The sequence below is a fragment of the Pelodiscus sinensis genome, chromosome 3 (genome assembly GCF_052426305.1).
Source record: "Pelodiscus sinensis isolate ZL-2025 chromosome 3, ASM5242630v1, whole genome shotgun sequence".
Classification (NCBI taxonomy): Eukaryota; Metazoa; Chordata; order Testudines; family Trionychidae; genus Pelodiscus; species Pelodiscus sinensis.
In genome coordinates, this window is record NC_143054.1 from 22,979,807 (window position 1) to 22,991,943 (window position 12,137).

The 12,137-nt window shown below is 42.7% G+C and overlaps 1 protein-coding gene across 6 annotated transcripts in view; it reads right to left on the minus strand.

Annotated features, from left to right (window-relative positions):
- Nucleotides 1–12,137, minus strand: part of VSNL1 (visinin like 1) — a 136,828-nt gene that overhangs the window by 25,660 nt on the left and 99,031 nt on the right. The gene's annotated exons all lie outside the window — the stretch shown is intronic.

Sequence of the window (12,137 nt, forward strand, 5' to 3'; positions counted from 1 at the left end):
AGGCATAGTGAATAAGCAGGGGACATTTTTACCCAGTGGTTTGGTAACCATAGCTACATGTGTAATTGCTGTGTAGAGGTCTAGGTGAAGATCACTGATTAATGTTTGTGCCACTCATCATTTTACTACATAAGGTTATTAAATAATCCTTTTAGAATTTGTATGCATATGTTGAGTCCTCAAAAATGACAAACAGAACACTTGCCTCAAACATAATTCACCAGGCTTGAAATTATGGTAGCATGTAGCATTACTACTGTGATTTTTCACAAAATGTCTATGGTTATTTCATCTGCTCAGTAAAACATATATAATAAACATGCAAAAAAAGTGGTTGTCATTTGTTGTCCAAAATAATTTCCTCTTAAAGCTCTTCCACTTATACCTGGAATGACAAGTGATATATTAATGGAGTATTTGGGGGGTTGTGCTATCAGCAGCCTCTTTAATTTTTTTTTAATATGCTATTATCTTGTATATTCATTTTAGATCTGACCTTCTGGGTCACCTTCGTTAAGGTTATGTCACTGGTTAATAAACAAGGATAGGCCCAACAAATAAATTAAAATTTTCAATTTGTTTACCTACCAGTCATGAATATATTCTTGATTGGGAAGTAAATAATCTGATATTATTAAAGTATGAGTCCTACAGGTGAAATTTTCTACTTCTATGTGTGATTCTGCTAATATTTCTTATCTATCTATGCAAGATCACAATTTTACCAGTAGATGGTAGTATTGCTTATCACACTTATATTACGTATTTTGCCTGCCTTTGTCAGAACCAGTCTATTCTTGGAGAAAAATGAAAATATTGGCCAAATATACAAACCTCTGCTTTGATATAACTCAAACAACATTCTTGCTTATTCTAGATTTGGAAGCAACCAACAGCCTTAACAGACAACAGACCCCTGGGTCACAAAAATATCATACCAAAGTTTTAAAACGCTGGAAAATACATGCATGTATAATTATAAAGATCTATAGAGATGTAAAGTGTTAATCAGATAACTGGTTACCAGTAAGCATACATCTTACTGGCATGCTTACTGGGGTCACTGGTAAAGTGGTAGGGGATTCAGCCCTGCCTTCCTGGAGCAGCCTATGGCACCATGCAACATCATGGATGAGGGATGTTCCAGTTCATAAAGGCCAAATGCATCGCAGGATCATGGTTAATTGGTTAAACATTCCTGGTTACCTTTTCAACCAGGACTTTACATCTCTAATGCCCACTGTAATATTATTGAACTTTTCAGAGCTTGTATGAAAACAAAAGAAAATTCAAGAGTTTCTTTAGATTTCACTTAAAATAACAAAGTCCTATCGCATTACTGTGCAGCTTCTTAACCATGTCAAGCTCCATTCTTCGTTGTGGAAATACAGTAATTCCTCATTTAACAGTGTAGATATGTTTCAGAAAATGATCGTGTTAAGTGAAAACGTTATTGTGGAGTCAATTTTCCCACTGAAAATAATGGAAAAGGTGGGGGTTGCGTTTCAAGCGGTGGTGTCTGTTGGGACTGGGACATAAGGTTGGGGGAGAAAGGGGACTGGGTAACAGCAGAGAGGGGAGGTGTTTGGCTCTGGTGAAGGGAAGAGGAGGAGAGGGGAGGGGGATTGGGTTGGGAGTATGCCCCCGTGATGGGTCTGCCAGGACCTGCACTGCATCCGGCGAGGGAGGGTCGCGGGGGAACAGTGCAGCGAGCGGCGAACCCTCTGCCGCTTTGCAGGGGAAGCCCCGCGCAGTCACCGGCGACGGGCCGGCTGGGGAAATCGTGTTCTGGGATGATTCTGGGGACAGTCATGTAATTCAAAAACATTCCCTAAAAAAAAAATCGTGCTATTGTGAAAACGTGTTAAGCGGGCACGTGATAAATGAGGAATTACTGTATCCGCTTTACCTCTTACAGAAATGCACACTTTCAGAAATAGAGGGCACTAAAGGAAACATCTGAGGCTTCTCCTTCTGAAGGGACCATGTGCATGGTACAGCTTCCAGATACTGACAGTACGGACAAAAAGTCAGCCCCCCAATATGGGTGATAGAGAATAAGACAGAGTATATCTTATTGCCTCTATATAAATCCATGGTATGCCCACATCTTGAATATTGCATACAGATGTGGTTGCCTCATCTAAAAAAAGATATATTGGCATTGGGAAAGGTTCAGAAAAGGGCAACAAAAATTAGGGGTTTGGATTGAGTCCTATATGAGGAGATTAAAAAGACTGAGACTAAGGGTACGTCTAGACTACATGCCTCTGTCGCCAGGCTACCAGACATAGTAATGAGGTATACCTGGGTGGTCGACAAATACCTTTGATGTCGCCACCCACGCGCCCAGACTATCGCGCTGAGCCGACAAACAGCTGATCAGCTGTTTGTCGGCTCAGCGCGGCAGCCATGTAAATTTAAATGAAGCGGCGATTATTTAAATCGCCGCTTCATTTTACTATGTCTGGTAGCCTAATCTACATGCCTCTGGCGACAGAGGCATGTAGTCTAGACATACCCTAAGAGGGGATACGATAGAGGTCTATCAAATCATTACTGGCATGGAAAAAGTGAATAAGGAAAAGTTATTTACTTGTTCTCATACAATAAGAACTAGGGGTCACCAAATGAAATTAATAGATAGCAGGTTTAAAACACATAAAAGGAAGTTTTCTTCATGTAGTGCACAGTCAACTTGTGGAACTCCTTGTCAGAGGATAAAGAAAAGAAAAGAAAAGAAAAGAAAAGAAAAGAAAAGAAAAGAAAAGAAAAGAAAAGAAAAGAAAAGAAAAGAAAAGAAAAGAAAAGAGAGGATTATTTTGATGATCTAACATAAGAAAAAATGATTTGGGAAGATTTACAAATGGGGAGGTATGTAAAGGCTTGGACACCGATTGGCAAATGCTGCAGAAAGCATAGTCAACTCTCCTCTGGAAAATGCCTCAGTCACATTAATTTAAGACTGACAAAGAGATGTGATGATTAGTGATGAAATTGTTAGGCTCTTGCTCTAATAAAGCATTGCTATATTATAGCTAGGCACATATTTCCCTCAGCCATAATTTTAGCAGAATTCATTTTACAATGTCATGGTCATTATGACTAATATATTGCCCTGCATCATAGCAATTATATTCTAATACAAACTGTGCAGTTCACAGATATTGGATTTGTTATGATGTTTGCAATGGGGATTGTAGAGTGATGCCACTGGATTTCCTCGGTTGGAAAAAAAATGGAATGATGTCTGAAAGATTACACTATTCATTCCTGCAGACAGAGGAATAAACTATAGGGAAGAGTATATACATGGCCTTTAATAATACTCCCAATATTTGTGGACATTTCAGTAAACTCTGATGGCCGAGTGTGGCTTTACTTTGATTTATAATGCACTCCCTCTTCCCATTTTATAGGTCCAAGAAGATGTGAGATGCTTCACAATTAACTGAGCTTGAAAAAATTCTGTTGCAGCTTAGCCTGAGGACTAAGTCAACCACTCCAGGTAGGTCAACAAAGGTTATCCAGCTGTTTGTCACAGCAGCTAAAAGACTGGATTAAAATACTAAATCTGTTATGTATTACACAGCAAATAAGAAATAAAATCCAGTACAACCTATATTACAATCTAGTTGTCAATGGGATGCATCCAGGGCTGGGACCCAGGAACTCCTGATATTTGAATGCTTCTATGGGCTTTACATCCCTGCCGTTGTCTGGTACTTCTTTTGCAAGGAGTAAGGGAAGCTGATGGAACATTTGCTCCTGTCAACCTCCCAATGTGTGGACACCGCCAAGACTTGGCTTAAGGTAAGCTGACTCCAGCTACGCATTTTGCGTAGCTGAAGTTGCATACCTTAAGCCAACTAGTGTAGACCAGGCCTTAGTGTGGCATAGAAATGTGTAAGGGATGTAATTCATAAAGTCAAAATGGCTGAAAACTTTAAAATTGGATGGTAACAATTTATGAAACCTGGTGAGTCAAAGCTGAACAAGGAGTCCTGAACCACGCGTGAAGCTCTTTTAATCACTTCATACAGACTCAAACATTTTAGGTTTCAGAGCAGCACACACAGTTACAATCCTGGAGCAAGAATATTGACAAAGCTTTCCCCATTGAAACAATCTGGATGTGTTAGGTAGGCACAAATCAAAGTTGTATTCCTATTTAAATTAGAGTTGTGCATACACGTCCAAACCAGAACTATGTTAGGCATTACACAAAGAGAGACAGACACAGCATATCTCCCAAGAGCATGCAATGAACAAGCTCTGTTCATGTGTGTTTTTCTAACTGGTCAGTTGATGAACAACTGGTACTTCTGGTAGGGAAGTCAGTTTGTTTACTTAATACCAATTATCTGAGCCTGGGTTTCCTTTGCAAAGCCACAGATGATATGTTAAAGACAAAGAGCTTACTCTTCATCCATTCATTCTAGACCCTTCTTTTAGCCAAAACAGACAGAATAGGGTTCTCTCACAATTATAACGAAAAGAATAACATCAAAATTGGCACTGAGGCGCCTGAAAGATCAAACAAAACCGAGCAAGCACTCTGCGCAGTGAACTGTAAAAACACAGCATGATGTGTAGTAGCACCATAGCTCAGGCATGATTTATTGATCACAGACATCACATGGTGGGCCCTCAGCACAACAAAATAACAACCATACATTCCTTGTTGCATAACATAGCAGGGGAGCAGGCCATAGCTACATAGCAAAAAGTCTGCTCCCTGGGAAAACTGTTTTCACCAGCACAATGTGTAATGGCAAAGCGAATGTTGTTGGTACATGAGTTTGTTGGTTTGGTTTGATTTTTTTATGAGAGACCAGGACAAATCAATAATATAAAAGGAAAGTTTGTAAAGTATAAAAGAAGGCAAGTGTGCACAGTTTGGAAGGTTGCTTTGAATATGTATGCAAACCTCCAACTATTTTCTGGCCACCTCTCCCCTTTCAGGACTCCTTGTCTTTCTCTCTCCCCCTAGAACTGTCCATCTATCTATGAATTTCCTGCCTTTGGTTTAGACCAGGGTGGGAAATAATTTTTGATGGTGGCTACTTCAAGACTTTGATAAGTGGTCAAGGTCTGCACTCTTCCATGATATCGACAGAGGAAATGCAGGTCTGAAGTTGGGTGTAAAAGGGAGTTCAAGCTAGGGGATTGGAGTCTGGGAGGGAGTTTGGGTGAAAGAGGGGGTTGTGACCTGGGGCAGAGGATGGGGGTGCAGGAAAGGGTGCAGGGTCTGGGACGGGCATGGTTAGAGCCAGCAGCAGCCAGGGTCAGGTTCAAAATCTAGGGATTCCTCTCCATCCATCCAACACAGAACTGGCTCAAGCCCCCACCCAGTAACCTTGGAAATTCACACACCACCCCTTGGCACTTCTGAGAGGCAATACTTCACCACTCGCAAGCACAGAGTCTGAGTTTAGAAAAGAAACTTTTAATAAAAAGGGAGGGAAATTATGTGGCATTAATTTGGGAAAATACCACAAACTGGGTTCATAAACGAAACCATGAGTACAAGTCCCACCCCAAGTAGATTGGGCCATGTCATTTTCTTCTCAAGTTCTTAAGTCCAGCAATCTAAATGCCCCCTTCACATGCCCAACCTTTCTCTGCACTCCACTCACAATTGCTGCCGTTGGTCAGTGCACACCAAAGGGAAATCTATACTTCCTGGAAGATTGACGCTCCAGAAATCGATCTTCTGGTTTTCAATATAGTGGGTCTAATACAGACCCCTAAATCAAATGCTGAGGGCAACTCCCTCCAATATCCGGTACTTCTCCATTTGCATTTTGCTTAGGCCTACCTTTTTGGTCTAATATAGACCAGGCTCCAGAGTTCAGAGGTGTATCCAGAGTTCACCTCCCATCCTGAGTGGGGGGGAAGTAAAGAGGCATCTTATTCATTTCACTGGTCTATCCTTTTCTCCTCACAGAACCCTCGCAGTGGCCACCCCAAGGTCCTTTAAATTGACAGTGTCTCTCTCTTTTTTAAATGGGTTAAACGCAGTCTGTCTTTTTTGTATTCCCACAATAATTGCAAGCACCAATGATCATATTTCGAAATTCCTGTATTTAGTATTAGCATAATTTGTAACCCCACAACAATCAATTGATTACAACGAGCAACATACCACTCCATCAGCTGAATATCTAACAAATCTAAGCAAAGCAGGAGCAACTGTATTTACATAGACAGACCCAGGGTCTCTCCCCACTTCCAGCTAGCTGTAAGGGACACATTCCATCGGAGCCTGCTTATATGCGTATGGGTCCAGGAGACGATTCTGACCTGGAGGAGGAATGTAGGAGGGGGTGCAGGTTTTAGGAGAGCGTTGTAAGCTGGGGCGGGAGGGCAGGGGGTTGGGTTGTGACTTAGGGCAGGAGGTGTGTGTGACCTGGGGCAAGGGATTGGAGTGCAGGGTCTGAGAGGGGATATGGATGCAGGAAGAGGGGTGCATAGGTTTGAGTCGAGACCTGGAGCAAGGGAGCAGGAAGGGGAGCAGAGTGTTGGGGGAAGGGAGGGGCTGGAGTGTCAGATTCAGGCTCCGGCCAGGAGGTATTTACCTAGGTGGCTCCTGGCAGCTCAGGAGGACTCTCAGGCAGGCTTTCAGCTTGCTGTGCTCCCACATGCTGCTCAGAGCAGAGGGGGAGGAACGTGTTATCTGTGCCCCATGTGTCCCTGTGGAATGGGGCACTTCACACACTGCCTGCACCCTCAGTACAATTCTGCAGCTCCCATTGGCTGGTTTCTGGTCAATGGAAGCTGCAAGACTGTGCTGAGGGTGAGGGCAGCATGCAGAGACAACCTCGCCGCAGCATGCAACATGCAGAGAACACATGGCCCCAGCAACTGGCTGCTTTGAGCAGTGTATGGGGCGCAGAAGTCAGAGAGTCTGCCTGGGGCTCTCACTGGGCTGTGAGCCAGATCCAGTGGTTTGGCAGGCCGAATGCAGCCTGCAGGCCATACTTTGCCCACTCCTTGTTTAGGCTGTATCTATTTTGTCCATAAGGAACAGGGAAGATGGTAACATCCTCTGCCCGGAGGAGCCCTGCTTTCCCCACTTGACTGGAGGAGCCCCCAGCCAGCTTCAGCCATGCCTCCCCTCAGGGGCAGATGACCGTTTTGCGGGGCCCCGGGCAGCATAATTTTGCGGGCCCCCCCTTTGCCACGGCGCATACGCGGTGACGCCATGCACAGTGGCGCCACGGCGCATGCGGGGGGCTTTTTGAAGCGCGGGGCCCGGGGCGGCCACCCCGTTCGCCCTGCCTATATCTGCCCCTGCCTCCCCTCCTCTTCCCAGACCCAAGCCACCTTAGGGAAAATTGCTTCTTCAAACACACTTTTGATATGCCCCGTGCAGATTCGGGGGAGCTGAAGAGCTGGGATGTGTTATTCAGCCTGCTGGGCTCCTCTGTAATCTCCATGCTGTCCCAGACATAGTAGGGAGGAGAGCACACACATTAGAGCCCCTGGCCTCCCTGGGTCACCCAAGATTTGTGGGGCATGGAGTTGCATTCTTAATCATTTTTCAGGGGGGCATGGACCCCCCGCCTTCTATTCACCCAGCCCCTCAGTGGGACCACAGACATGAAAAGGAAACTTTCTGAGTTTATTATTCATGGCTTTCCTGACATAAGAGATGACATGACCCTTTATTTGTGGTACATACTTCTTGTTGTTTAAATGCTTACTCTTATCACACACATAAAGTTCCCTCAGGACACATTAGCTAAATTTCAATCGGTTAGGTTATAAACACTACAGCATGTGAGGGTTTTAATGGAATGGCCAGCATAGTCTTAACTACAATCGCACAAATGGTAATAAGATTCTTTGGAGGCTTAGTTTTATTCCTAGGGCTTTTCTCTATGGGTGTCAGAGATAGAATCTCTTTATTCCAAGCATTTATATTAGCTCCTTCAGATTGTGTCATTCAAAGAGTAATAAGACCTCTTACAAATCATAATACACAAGAGAAAAGGAAAAAAGTAGCATTTTTCCTTGAGCTATCAATTACTTTTCAGAATGAGATATTCAAATGCTCACTGCTCTTTCTTACACCTTTACATATATTCCCTGTTGAGAAATGTTATAAAGATGTGAAGGTTGAGAATACGTTGCCCTTTAGTATTATATACTTGGTTTATATTAAGTATAATATGTTTTATACTTAATATAACCAAAGTACTATGAACCACAGACTCCCAGAAAATTTACCTGTAAAGTTTCTAAAGCACTAACATTAAGTCTACATATAATCCTGTAGGCTGTGTCTACACTGGCATCCCTTCCGGAAATGGAATAAGGAATAAGAAAAGGAATAAGAAATCCTCCGGAAAAGGCTTTATTTTCCGGAGAATAATGTCTAGACTGGCGCTTTTCTCCAGCTTTTCCCCAAGCCGGAATAAAGCGGCAGCCATGTAAATGCAAATCCCGCGGGGGATATTTAAATCCCCCACGGAATTTGCAATTGCGATGTGTTACATTAGCATCCCTTTTCCGGAAGGGATGCCAGTGTAGACACAGCCGTAGTGTAATGAGCCTCACTAATCGCCACACCAAATTTAAGCCTCCTCTGATGAGAAGGTTAATTTCAAACGATGTGGTCTTTAATTGTACAGTGATGTAAGGTGTGATTATATGTCCATGTGTATATCTGTTGCCACAATGCTGTCAGAGTAGAATAAGTATAGATCCTACTTTTTTTTGCTTACACTGAATTGGTCTCCAATGATGGGTTCTAAATTAACTATTACCATTCCAGAAATGGATCGTAGATAATTCTCTGAAAACCTCTACTCAGTGTACAGCATGAGTCAAATAGCTAACAGTATGTTAGGAACTATTAGGCAAGAGATACAAAAAAAGACAGCAAATATCATAATGTCATGCTTTAAATCCATGGCGCACCAATATCTTGAGTACTGTACCCAGTTCTGGTTGCCCCATATCAAAAGGGATATAATTAAACTGGAAAAGATTCAATGAAGAGCAAAGATCACCAAGGGTATGAAACAGTTGCCATATAAGGAGAGACTGAAAAGATTAGGGCTGTTCACTTGAGAAAAGAGATAATGGGGGGAACAGATGACTATAAAATCATGAAGGGCATAGAAAAAAAATTAATAGAGAAGTATTATTCACCTTTTCACACAATACAAAAACTAAGGATCACCTTATGAAATTAATAGGCAGCAGACAAGAGGAAGTATTCCTTCACATAATACATGCTTAACCTGTGGAACTTATTGCCATGGGAAGTTGTGATGGCCAGAAGTGCGACACAATGGATAAATTCATGGACGATGGATCTACTGCACATTATTTTAAAGTTCTGCAAAATGACACTATATAATCATGCCAGTTTCAATTAGCGTGGCAATTTATTTCAAAACTGCCCCTCCCCCACAGAGCCCATCCAAAGGGCCGGAGGCTTGCACCTCTCCCCACATAGCACAGAGGATGAAAAAACAAACTCATAATAGATGTGAGTTACTTTGTTTAACACACAACTTGAAGGCACTCAGATACAGGTTGGTCCTCCCTGGTCCAGCACCCTCGAGACCTAAATGGTCCCTAACCAGGGAGTTTCCGGACCAGGAGAGGTCGAGGCTCCTCTCTCACCTATCAGCCCTTTTGGGGTGCCAGTCCTGGCCATTGGGCTCCACTCCCAGCCTGTCTAGGGATGCATGCCCTGCTGTGCTGGCCCCGCTGTCACCAGCCCCAGCTGGATTTCAGAGGTTCAGCTATTGTGATGAGCAGTATGAGAACTGGAAAGTCAAGTCTACACAGATTTCTACAGGGTGGTGAAAAAATCAGCAACTCCAGCACTTCCCTTCATAAGTGAGTGTTGTATTTTGTACCTCTGCAGATGCTCAAATATAGCCAGTGTATTCATCAAGTCTGCAGGATGCCATGGAATGTCTGAGGAGCACTGTGAGCACAGTGTATTCCTATGAATCTAGACCTATTTAATAGGCGTTAATGAATAAGACACAATAACTGGAAAGCAGTCTTAGTAGTGATGATGTTGACAAGGAAAACATTCATAGTGAATATTGTGCCTTTCCAAATAGAGTGTGATTAGATGGAACAATTGCTTTAATCTGGCTATTGCTTTCTGTTCTTTTCATAAATACTTGTCAAACTGCTTTCTAACAAATATATGACTAGAGATTAATTATTCAAAGATAAAAATGCAAATTCTCCCAGCTTCTGTTGTGCATGTAGAAACATCCTGTTTATCCTTCCTCCCATTCTTTTCTTCTACTGAAAATCTGTTGCTGACAGGTCCCCTCAACTCTCTCTCCGCCCCCTCCCCCTCCCCGCCCATGGTGATCATATTACTTGGTGAGAGGGAAAGTTCAGACAGTAAATGAGGTCTTCAGTCAATCAGTCTGGCTAGCTCTATACTAGGGGATTAATTTGAATTAAGATACGCAACTCCGGGTACATTAATTATTTAGCTGGAGTCAAAGTACTGTATCTTAAATTGAATTTTGGCACCATCCACACAGTGAGAAGTCAACAGGAGCACACTCTTTTGTTGACTTTCCTTACTCCTCTTAGAAGCAGGATTATTGGCACTGATGGGAGCAACCTCTCAGTTCAAATTACGGACGTTAAGTATCAGTTAATTGAATAGTCGAGTAATTTCATGAATTTTTATGGGTTAGTTGACTACTCTATAGTTCTCGGGGGTGGGGCCAGCAGCCACTGTATCAGAGGCAGCAGCGCAGGGTGCAAGGTGGGACCTGGTCCACAGAGGGAGCCAGTTCAAAAACTAGCCCCCTTTGTGGACCAGCTGCCTGTCATCTAGTGCTGCTGCCTCAGATAAAGAGGCAGCAGTGCAGGGTGGCAGCAGCCCCTATCTAAGCAGAGGTCTGAGCTCCTTCACCCAGTGCAAGCCAGAACTGAGCTGGGCTGTCTACCTACCTGGCTCCTAATACACATTAAATGCAGAGCAGCAGCAGGGATACAACCCAGAACTGAGCAGAGCTGCTGGCTGGGCTGCTAAAATATTTACTGGCAAGGGGAGGGAAATGTGTGTATTCTATAGCATTAACCTATAAACTTTTTCTTATTGGTTAATCAGCTACACTATTAAATCCCTAGTTCGAATTAGTGTGTCTTCACTAGACCCGCTAATTCGAATCCCTGAAGATCAACTGCGGCAGCTTTGATATCCTCTCTAGTGTTGACATGGCCTTTGAAAGCAGAAGGGCAACTAAGGTGTGTTATAATTTTACTTATTCAATACTTGAATGTTTTAGCCAAAATGTCAACTCAAATAACTTCAACTACCTTTACAAGCATTAAGAAAACGAATCCTCTGGCTCATTAAAGAGCAGATAATATGTGCAAAAGTGGTGTTTATCTTATAACTCAAATTCCTCATTGAAATTATTTCTGTGAAAAACAAGACCACTAAAAAGAACAGTGCAGATCCATTTTGACTAGCCACGTTTAAAATGGCCTTTTAGGACTTTATGTTCCCATGAGGTTGGCTGCCATGGAGTGCAGGAAATATTAACAATTTACTATGAAACTTCCCTGAAACTTTCAGGCAGTATCTAACAGTTGCCATCTGGCACATTGCCATACTGAATTACTACTAAAACAAGAGAGTGTATTAAAGGGTTGAAGAAGGTCTGCAAAAAGAAAAGTGGGGGAGAAGTCAATGGGAGAAAAAAAGGAGTATGTAAACAAGAGACTGACTTTGGGTCATCCCTCTGACTAGATCCAAACAGTTCTTTCTGCATCTTGTATGTCAGTAATATCAGGTCTTTTTTCTCTGTACAAATAGCTTAAAGTTTCATCCTCGGTTCTTAGCATTTTTGGTTTTCACAACTTCCTTCTCTGTTTCTTTAAAAATCCCAGCTTGTCCCATTTTGTACCATTTAAAATGCTGCAAACATTACCTCCCTGGCTTATCACTTCAATCACATTCCTCCACCTCTCTCTTTTTTACATCCCCACTGACTTCCCTTTCTCCACCACTTCAAACACAAACTATTTGCCTTTATTTCCAAGACCTTTCCTGGCCTATCCCTACCATCCCCTATCACTTCTTGGATAAAACAACAAGGAGTCCTGCTGACTTCCACCTTTGATCGATC